At 46.1% G+C, this 9,538-nt stretch overlaps 1 pseudogene; it reads right to left on the bottom strand.

The window, feature by feature from the left end:
- Nucleotides 1-314: 314 nt before the first annotated feature.
- On the bottom strand, nt 315-7,270 carry LOC102816987 (annotated as a pseudogene).
- Between the last annotated feature and the right edge of the window lie 2,268 nt (nt 7,271-9,538).

Genomic DNA, 9,538 nt, shown 5'->3' with positions numbered 1-9,538 from the left:
GGTGTGCATATGTCTACTCGTGTTATGGCTCATATTTCTTGTGGAGCCATCAGCTCTTCGCATTAATACACTGCACAGACTCACCACAGCAATGGACTTCTCCTCACCATTCACCCCTTCACCTCATGCTCTAGGGGCTTAAATCAAAGATATGTACAGAGTATTAAGCATAGAACAAGGGAATAGGTAACTTAAATACAAGGTCAAGATTAGCAACAATTCGTATGATACAGTGCTGCTGATATTGAGAGACAGACTTCAAGTACAATTTCTTTTCAAAGGTGTCTTCCAGTTTCACCAGGCTAGTGTGAGACTTATGGGTTGCCAGGCAAACCTGTACTCAGGAATGCTGCGGGTGGTGGCACCTGCTGGCAGCTGGTCTGGAAGCATTTGCAGTGGACAGTGGAGGGGCTGACTCATTGTACTGCTGCTTTCTGATCCATATCTGTTGGAAGGTGGACAGCGAAGCCAGGATGGGGCCACTGAGCCAGACATTGTACTTGCATTCATGGGGAACAGTGATCTTGATCTTCATGGTACTGGACGCCAGCGCTGTGATCTCGTCTGCATCTGGTCAGCGATGCCTGGTATATGGGGCTCTGCATGACAGTACCGTATTGGCATACAGATCCTTTTGCATGTCCACTTCACATTTCATGATGGAGTTAACAGTGGTCTCATGGATGCTGCTGGACTCATACCTAGGAGGGTGGCAGGCTAGAGGAGCACCTCCAGACACCAGAAGCGCTGGCTGCCAATGGTAATGACCTGGCCGACAGGCAGCTAGTAGCTCTTCTCCAGGGAGGATGATGATGCAGCGGTCACCATCTCCTGCTGGACGTACAGAGCATTGTAGCACAGCTTCTCCTTGATGTCCGTGCACAATCTTGCACTCCGCGGTGGTGGTGAAGCTGCGCTCTGTCAGGATTTTCATGAGGTCATGGCCAGCCAGGTCCAGATGTACGATGGCATGGGGCAGAGCATAGCCCTCATAGATGTGCACAGTGTGGGTGACACTGTCCCCAGAATCCATGACAATGCCAGTGTGGCTGGAGGTGTACAGGGACAGCATGGCCTGGACAGCCACCTACTTTGCAGGGTGTTGAAGGTCTCAAACATGATCTCAGTTCCCTTCTCCCTGTTGGCTTTGGGATTTAGGGGTGCTTCAGTCAGCTCACGGGGTAGTCTTTGGGGGACATATGCAGCTTGTTGTAGAAGGTGTGGTGCCAGATCTTTTGCATGTCGTCCTAGTTGGTGATGATGCCATGCTTGATCAGGGTACTTGAGGGTCAGGATGTTCCTCTAGCCCACATAGACAAACCTTCTGGTTCATGACCACCATGACGCCCTGGTGCTGGGGGCACCCCACAATGGAGGGGAAGACCAGGGTGAGCGTCACTCCCAAAGCCAGCTTTGCATATACCGGAGTCATTGTTGATGACGAGCAGTGATCTCTTCTTCCGTGATGACCGGAGAGGCCGGGTGGCAGCTGCAGCAAGCACAAGCTGAGAGAGTGGAGGTGAGCCACTGGCAGAGACTGAAACCTCAATACATCTTGATTGCATGTTTAATCAATTTCAGACTGAACAAGTTGATACAATTCTTCAATTTCACCATCACTGGATTTAGTGGTTGACACATAATTTTGAATAATAGTGGTATTAACTGGTCTCATGTTTGTTGTTGTTATGTACCATAGAGTCGTTACCGACCCATAGCAACCTTATACACAGCAGAACAAAACACTGCCCAATCCTGGGTTAACCTCACTATTGCCACACTTGAGCCCACTGATGCTGCCACTTTGCCAAGCCATCTCGCTGGGAGTCTTCTTCTTTATCTCTGAACCTCCACCTTACCAAACATGATATCCTTCTCCAGCGACTAGTCCCTCCTGACAATATGTCCAAAGTATGAGAGATGAAGTTTGGCCATCTTGGCCTCCAAGGAGCACTCTGGCTGCACTTCTTCCAACACAGATCTGTTGGTTCTTTTGGCAGCCCATGGCACTTTCAGTATTCTTTTCCAACACCATAACTCAAAAGCATCAATTCTTCTATGGTCTTCCTTATTCACTGTCCAGCTTTCGCATGCGTATGAGGTTATTGAAAATACCATGGCTTGGATCAGGTGCACCTTAGTCTTAAAGCTGACATCTTTGCTCTTCAACACTTTTAAAAGGTCTTGTGAAACAGATTTGCCTAATGCAATATGTCGTTTGATTTCTTGACTGCTGCTTCCATGTAGGCGTGTAGATATTATTCTGTCACAGAAAGCATTATACTTCAAGATAGATCCTGAAACGTTTTGTGGGTTTTTTTGACGATGAATGCCACGCAGTTCCTCTTCAATTTTTCATTCCTGGCATAGTAAACCATATGATTATCAGATTCAAAATGGGCAATACCGGTCCATTTCAGCTCACTAATGCCTAGGAAATTATATGCATTCCATTTCATTTTTGACGACTTCCAATTTTCCTAGATTCATACTTCACACATTCTGTGTACCCATTATTAATGGATGTTTACAGTTGCTTCTCCTCATTTTGAGTTATGCCCCATCAGCAAATGAAGGTCCTGAAAGTTTTACTCCATTCACATCATCAAGGTCAACTGTACTTTGGGGGAACAGCTCTTTCACAGTCATATTTTGAGTGCCTTCCTACCTAAGGGGCTCATCTTCTGGCACTAATATCTGACACTATTCTGGTGCTCTTTGTCACATTTCAATAGTCAATATTTTGGTCCTATTTAACAGTTGTTGTTGTTGTTAAGTGCTGTTGAGTCGGTTCTGACCCATAGTGACCCTGTATAGGGTTTCCAACAAGCGGTTGGTGGGTTTGAACCACCGACATTGCAGTTCAAACTAACCTTGCAATCCAGTGCATTATCCTGCAGTGCCACACCAGGACTCCATCTAACAGTGCTCCTCTGCAATTCACAAGGTTTCCATTGACTAATCGTTTAGAAGTAATCTGTCTCTCCTTCTTCCTAGTTTGTCTTAGTTTGGAAGCTCAGCTGAAACCTGCCCACTGGGGCTATACCTGCTGGAATTTAAAATACCAGTAGCATAGCTTCCAGAATCACTGCAACACACAAGCCACCATAGTAAGACAAACTGACAGACAAGTGATGGACCCAGTGTATGGGGTTTGGGTGGGGGAACTCTCCATAGGAAGGGTCCTGCTAGGAGAAGATGAGTGTTGGTATAATCAGCTTCCATTAACAGATGAAGAAACTAAGGCTTTGTTGTTGTTGTTAAGTGCCATTGAGTCAATTCCAACCCATAGCGACCCTGTGTAGGGTTTCCAAGGAGCAGCTGGTGATCTTGAACCACTGACCTTGCAGTTTAAATGACTTTGCTGTCTGACGCATTAGCCCACAGCGCCACACCAGGACTCCTAACTAAGGCTTGTTGCTGTTGCCAGGTGCCATCGAGTCGGAACCGACTCATAGCGACCCCATGCACAGCAGAACAAAACAATGTCCGATCCTGGGCCAACCTCACTACCGCTGCCACACGACGCCATCAATGATGCCACCTGGCTGATCCATCTCATTGGGGGTCTTCCTCTCTGTCTCTGACCCTCCATCTTACCCAGCATGACATCCTTCTCTAGCGACAATATGTCCAAAGTATGAGAGACGAAGTTTAGCCATCTTGGCCTCCAAGGAGCACTCTAGCTGCACCTCTTCCAAAACAGATCTATTGGTTCTTTTGGCAGTCCATGACACTTTTAGTATTCTCCTCCAACACCACAATTCAAAGGCATCAATTCTTCTACGATCTTCCATATTCACTGTCCAGTGAAAACTAAGGCTTAGTGGTTGCTTTAGTTGAATTTACCCCAAGTAAGGGGCCAGCCTTAAAAACCAGTTGTTGTCAAGTGACCTCTGACTCATGGTGACCCCATGTATGTAGGGTTTCCAATGGCTGATTTTTCTAAAGCATATCACCAGGCCTTTCTTCCTAGGCCCCTCTGAGTGAACTTGAACCACCCCACTTTTGGTTAGCAGCTGAGCTCATTTAACCATTTACACCTCTCAGGAACTCCAGGTCTGCTCCACAGTCCCACTGTAGTCAAACTCGTTTCCTCCTGTTCCAAAGCCCAGCACTCTTCACAGCTGCTGCACACTTTCACACCCACCGCTCCCCACTGCAGAAGTTCCTAACTATCCTGCAGATGGCGCCTCCTTAAGGAAGCCCACCTGGGTGTGTCGGCTCTGTGCTCCAGGATGATTCCTGGTGGTTCTTTCTTATGGAAATATTCCATCTTGTTCCTAGAGACACTGGGCAGTTAGAGCAGATGGGAGAGCTCTCCTAGCCCAGGACCGAGCCAATGTCCACATGACTTAACTTCTCCTTAGTCTCCTCACCCACAAGATCCACCAACACCAAACCCACTGCCTTCGAGATGTTTCCAATTCATTGTGACCCTATAGGACCATAGCCAGCCCATAGAGTTTCCAAGGTTGTAAATGTTTATGGACTCCTGGTGTGGTGCTTCAGGATAATGTGCTGGACTGCATGGTCACCTTGAACCACAAGGTCAGTGGTTCAAACTTACCAGCTGCTCCTTGGAAACCCTATACAGGGTATCTATGGGTCAGAACCGACTTGATGGCACTTAACAAATCTTTATGGAAGCAGACTGCCACATCTTTCTCCCAAGGAGTGGCCGGTAGGTTCAAACCACCAACCGTTTTGTTAGCTGAGAGCTTTAACCACCATGCCACCAGGGCTCCTTGTTGTTGTTGCTGTTGTTAAGTGCCGTTGAGTTGGTTCCAACCCATAGCGACCCTGTACAGGGTTTCCGAGGAGCATCTGGTGAGCTTGAACCACTGACCTTGCAGTTCAAACGGCTTTGCAGTCTGACGCATTAACCCACAGTGCCACACCAGGACTCCTTAGCCACAGGGATATTAATATACCCTTCATAGGTTAGTAGGAGCCCCTGGGTGGTGTACCTGGTTTAGCTGAAAGGATGGCAGTTTGAACCCACCCAGAGGTGCCCTGTGAGACAGGCTTGGTGATACTTCTGAAAACCCTGTGGAGCAGTTTTATCATCAGGAACTGGAGTTGAATGGAAAGCAGTTGACAATAACAAATTACTCAGAGCACTGACTGACATCATATATACAACTATAACACTAACCACTTTACTAAGGCTTTATTGTCCCATAAATATTTCTTCCTTATAGTAAATAAAAGAATATGGAAAAGCACAAAGAAGCAAATACCACTAGATCCTACCCAGAGAAAATCGCTATTAACATTTTTGGTGTGACAGTTTTGTTCTCTGGTTTTTGTTCTTCTACGCATATATATATAAGGAGCTCTGGTAGCGTAGTGGTTACGAATCGGGCTGCGAACCTTAAGATCAGTGGTTCAAAACTACCAGCTGCTCCCCGGGAGAAAGATGAGGCTTTCTACTCCCATAAAGATTACACCCTCAGAAACCCTGTACAGGGTCGCTATGGGTCGGAACCAACTTGACGGCACTTAGCAACAACAACAACAACAATGCATATATATATTTAACACGGTTGTGGAGAGAATGAATTGTCTTCATAGCTATTTATTAGTTTATTGTTGTTATGTGCCGTCGAGTCAGTTCCGACTCATAGCAACCCTGTCCAGGATTTCCGAGACTGTAAATCTTTACGGGAGCAGAAATCCTCATCTTTCTCCCACAGAACAGTTGGTAGTTTTGAACTGCTGACCCTGAGGTTAGCAGCCCGATTCGTAACCATTGGTTTCTTAGGGTTGTGTTAAAGAAGTCTCACAAACTGAAAGGGCTCAAACAACAGAAGTGTATTGTCTCACTGTTCTGTTCTGAGGAAAGGAGTCTGAAATCAAGATGTTGGCTGGGCTGTACTCTTTCAGAAAGGCTCATAACAGAAGAGGATCTCTGGTAGTGTAGCGGATTACAAATTGGGCTGCTAAACACAGCAGTGTAATTCTAACAGCCGTTCCGTGGGAGAAAGATGAAACTCTTCTCTCATAAAGATTTACATCCTTAGAAACCCTTGGATAAGGAGTCTAGTGTCTCTATAACCTCCCCACTGCTGTTATACTGCTGTTCTTATGGAGAGTAAGGTGATATCTCATTGTGTTTTGGGTTGGCATTTCCCTAATGGCTAATGATGTTGACCATCTTTTAATGTGTTTCTTATTCATTTGAATATCATCTTTGGTCACCTGTTCTAGTCCTTTGCCCATTTTTTTTATTGCATTATCTTTTTGTTTTTGAGTTGTAGAGTTGTATATCTATTAGTTTTATGTTTATTTACATATGTCTATTAGGTCTTATGTGATATGTGGCTACCCAAAATTTTCTCCCAATCTGTAGGTTATCTTTCTCTACACTGACTTGCCCACCTGCTCGCTCCAGAGGTCTATTTTAGTCCTTTAGCTTACTGAAGCCATAGTCCTTTTGGCAAGAGACCCATAAACAGATCATTAGTATATAGTGTGGTAAGGAATGGGTAAAGATACCCACATAGACTTATAGAGACCCAAAAGAGATATCCTTAGTCCAGCCCAGTGAGGTCCAGGTATCTTTTCTGGAGACACGAGGAAGCGTAAGGAATGAGGACAGTGGGAAGGCAGCTACTAGCATCCAGGAGTGGGTGGAGGAGGTGGCCAGGGTGTGGTCATGGGTGGAGTGGCTGAAAACTATGCAGGGAGCAGGTCACTGGAATCAAGGAGATGGAAGTTGAGTCTGAATAACAGCAAAACTTTGGGTGCAGAGATGAGTTAAAGTCAACTAATCCTTTGCCCAACCCAATTCAACCATCTAAAAGGGAAATGCCACCAATGATGCTAGCTATGGATTATCCCTTCATCCTTGACAGTTCTATTTCTTCTAACTGAAATTTCCCTCCTTGGCAACCTTTCTAAATCTAGTATGTACACTCTTTGTAATCTCTCTCTCCTCCTTTGCCTCTGTGCCCTCTGCCCCCCTGCCCCAACCACCTTCCAGGTGTCTCTCCTGCTGTACGACTCCACGAGGATGAGACAGCTTCTGTCCAAGGCCGTGGTGATTGGTGACAACGATGATGATGAATATCCCTGGAGGCAGAATGCACACAAATACTATCTGCACCTCATCCTCAGCCTCTTCCTCTGCCTCTGGTTTATCCTGGGAAATTACTGGGTCTTTTCTGTTTACTTGCCTGACTTTATTCCCCCTTTCCAGCAGCCACAGAATTACTGTAACAAAACCCTGTACATCTTTGCGGTAGGGGTCCTCATGCTCAGTCATGCTGTGTTGGTCTTACTCCTGTTGTGCAGCAGTTGTGTCTACGTGTGTTCCAGGTGGAGGCCTGCAGTCGATGATGACTGAGGCCACAGTCTGGTGTGTATACATCTTCCTCCACCTCTCCTTGTCTCCCCGTAGTATCCCCCCCAAACACACCCACACACACAGGAATTCAGGAAAAGTCATTCTGTAAAGGCAGTAAGACTTTCCCATAGGCATTTATGAGACTACCCAATGCACTGAGTATTCTAGAAGACTAAGGAAACTCACTGCCTGCCTTGGCATGGGAAAGTCACTTTTGCTTTTTCATAGGGAGAATTTGATACTTACGAGAGTTCAAAGGAATTTTTTTTTTTATTGTTTAAAGGATGAGGTGAAAGAGGCGAAGACCCTTTCAAATCCCCCTGCAATTCCAGTGACTATTAAAGGTTTGTTGCTGTTAATGCAGCTGCTGTTGTCATTCAGTCACACCATGGGCAGCTCGACATTGTAGAAAGAACACGGACTTTCATACAAGACATATCTTAGCTTTACTTGGTATGTGGCCTTGGCTGAATGTCTCCATTTCTCTGACCCTCTGTTTCCTATCTGTAAAATGGGGATAATAAAACCTACCCAACAGGGCTTATATAAGAACCACACCCACTGTATTTGCAGCACCTGGCTCATAGTTGACTCTGACTCATAGTGGCCCCGTGTGTGTCAGAGTGAAACGGCGCTCCACAGGACTTGAAATGGTGGGTTAGATTGCCGAAGCTCTCTTCTGAGGCACCTCTGCATTCAAGAAATGTTGGCTTTGGATATTATAAAGGGAAAGGTGCTCTTTTACAACTCCAGATGCTTTGGGGAAAAGTTAAGGTGTAGCCCTTTCACATCCTGGATCGGGTGGATTTATTAGAGTGTAAGGACAGGTGTAAGGACAGTTGGGCCTCACTGAGGTGGTGTAGCCTGCCAGCCCTAGCATGGCAGGGGACTCCTGTAAACTCTGTGCTTGGCCTGAGTCTGCTTCCTTCCCGGGTTACCTGTGCCTATCGCTGTGATTTGTTGATAGCTGTGTGGCATAAACTAATTTTATGTGTGACATCAACCAATTTTGTGTGCTTGGTGTCAGCTCTCATGAGTTGTCATCTGTGTAGATACAACACATAGTGGCTCCGCTAGTCTAGGACAGCTGAGGGTTTGCAATCCTTTTGTAAATATATTGGTCCGGAAGTCCATGAGGACATCAACCATTGACCAGCAGACCACTGTGAGAGGCTTCTGCTCTAGCCCCTGCAGAGGGTGTGCTGTGGATGCTGTGAGGGGAGCCCCTGTGTTAGAATCCTAGGGAAGAATGCCACCTGGGTGTTCATTGTGCTCTCAGCCACAAACAGTCTCTCTGCTGCTGCTGCTGCTGCTGCTGTGTGCCCTCAAGTTGGTTCTGACTCATAGTGACCCTGTATAGGGTTTCTGCGGCTATAAATCTTTATGGGAGCTGAAAGCCTCATATTTCTCCTAAGGAACAGCTGGTGGATTTGAACTGCTGACCTTTTGGTAAGCATTCCCAATGAAAAACCCACTGCAGTCCTGGTATGGCACTGTGAGCTAATGCATCAGACTGCAAAGTTGTTTGAACTACAAGGTCCGTGGTTCAAGCATATCAGTTTCTCCTTGAAAACCCTATATAAGGTCGATATGGGTCGGAATCAACTCTATGGCACTTAACAACAACCAGGTCTCTCAGGGCTTCAAAAAGTTCTTGGTAAATGTAATTCAAAGGTAATGGAATTTTTCAACAAACTTTTTGAAGTCCCCTAAAAATTTGGAGTGCTCGTGTGGCACAGTGGGTTAATTCGTTGGATTGTAAAGCCAGTTTGAACCACAAAGTGGAGGTTCAAGCTCACCAGTCGTTCCTCGGAAACCCTATACCAGGTCGCTATGGGTCGGAACCAACTAGACGGCACTTAACAACAGCAATCTGCTCAAGGCAGAGCTGCTCATCTCTTGGAACAACCAACCATATGTTGTGCCATTGAGTGGGTTCCAACTCAGTGACACTATATAGGATTTGAACCACCAGCTTTACAGTTTAGTCATCTGTAAGAAATAAGACAGAGAGGAGGAGAGAGACTTGGCTTCAACAGCAGGCAGGTTTATTGAGAGTAAACCTTGGAGGGGTTGACTAAGAGCCTACCCATTTCCTACAGAGTAGCGTAGTGGTTACGAATCAGGCTGCGAACCTTAAGGTCAGCGGTTTGAAACTACCAGCCGCTCCGCGGGAGAAAGATGAGG

The sequence above is a fragment of the Chrysochloris asiatica genome, unplaced genomic scaffold (genome assembly GCF_000296735.1).
Source record: "Chrysochloris asiatica unplaced genomic scaffold, ChrAsi1.0 scaffold00432, whole genome shotgun sequence".
In the NCBI taxonomy this organism is placed as follows: Eukaryota; Metazoa; Chordata; class Mammalia; order Afrosoricida; family Chrysochloridae; genus Chrysochloris; species Chrysochloris asiatica.
Note: the sequence above shows the minus strand (reverse complement) of the source record. Positions and strands in the feature narration are given on the sequence as shown.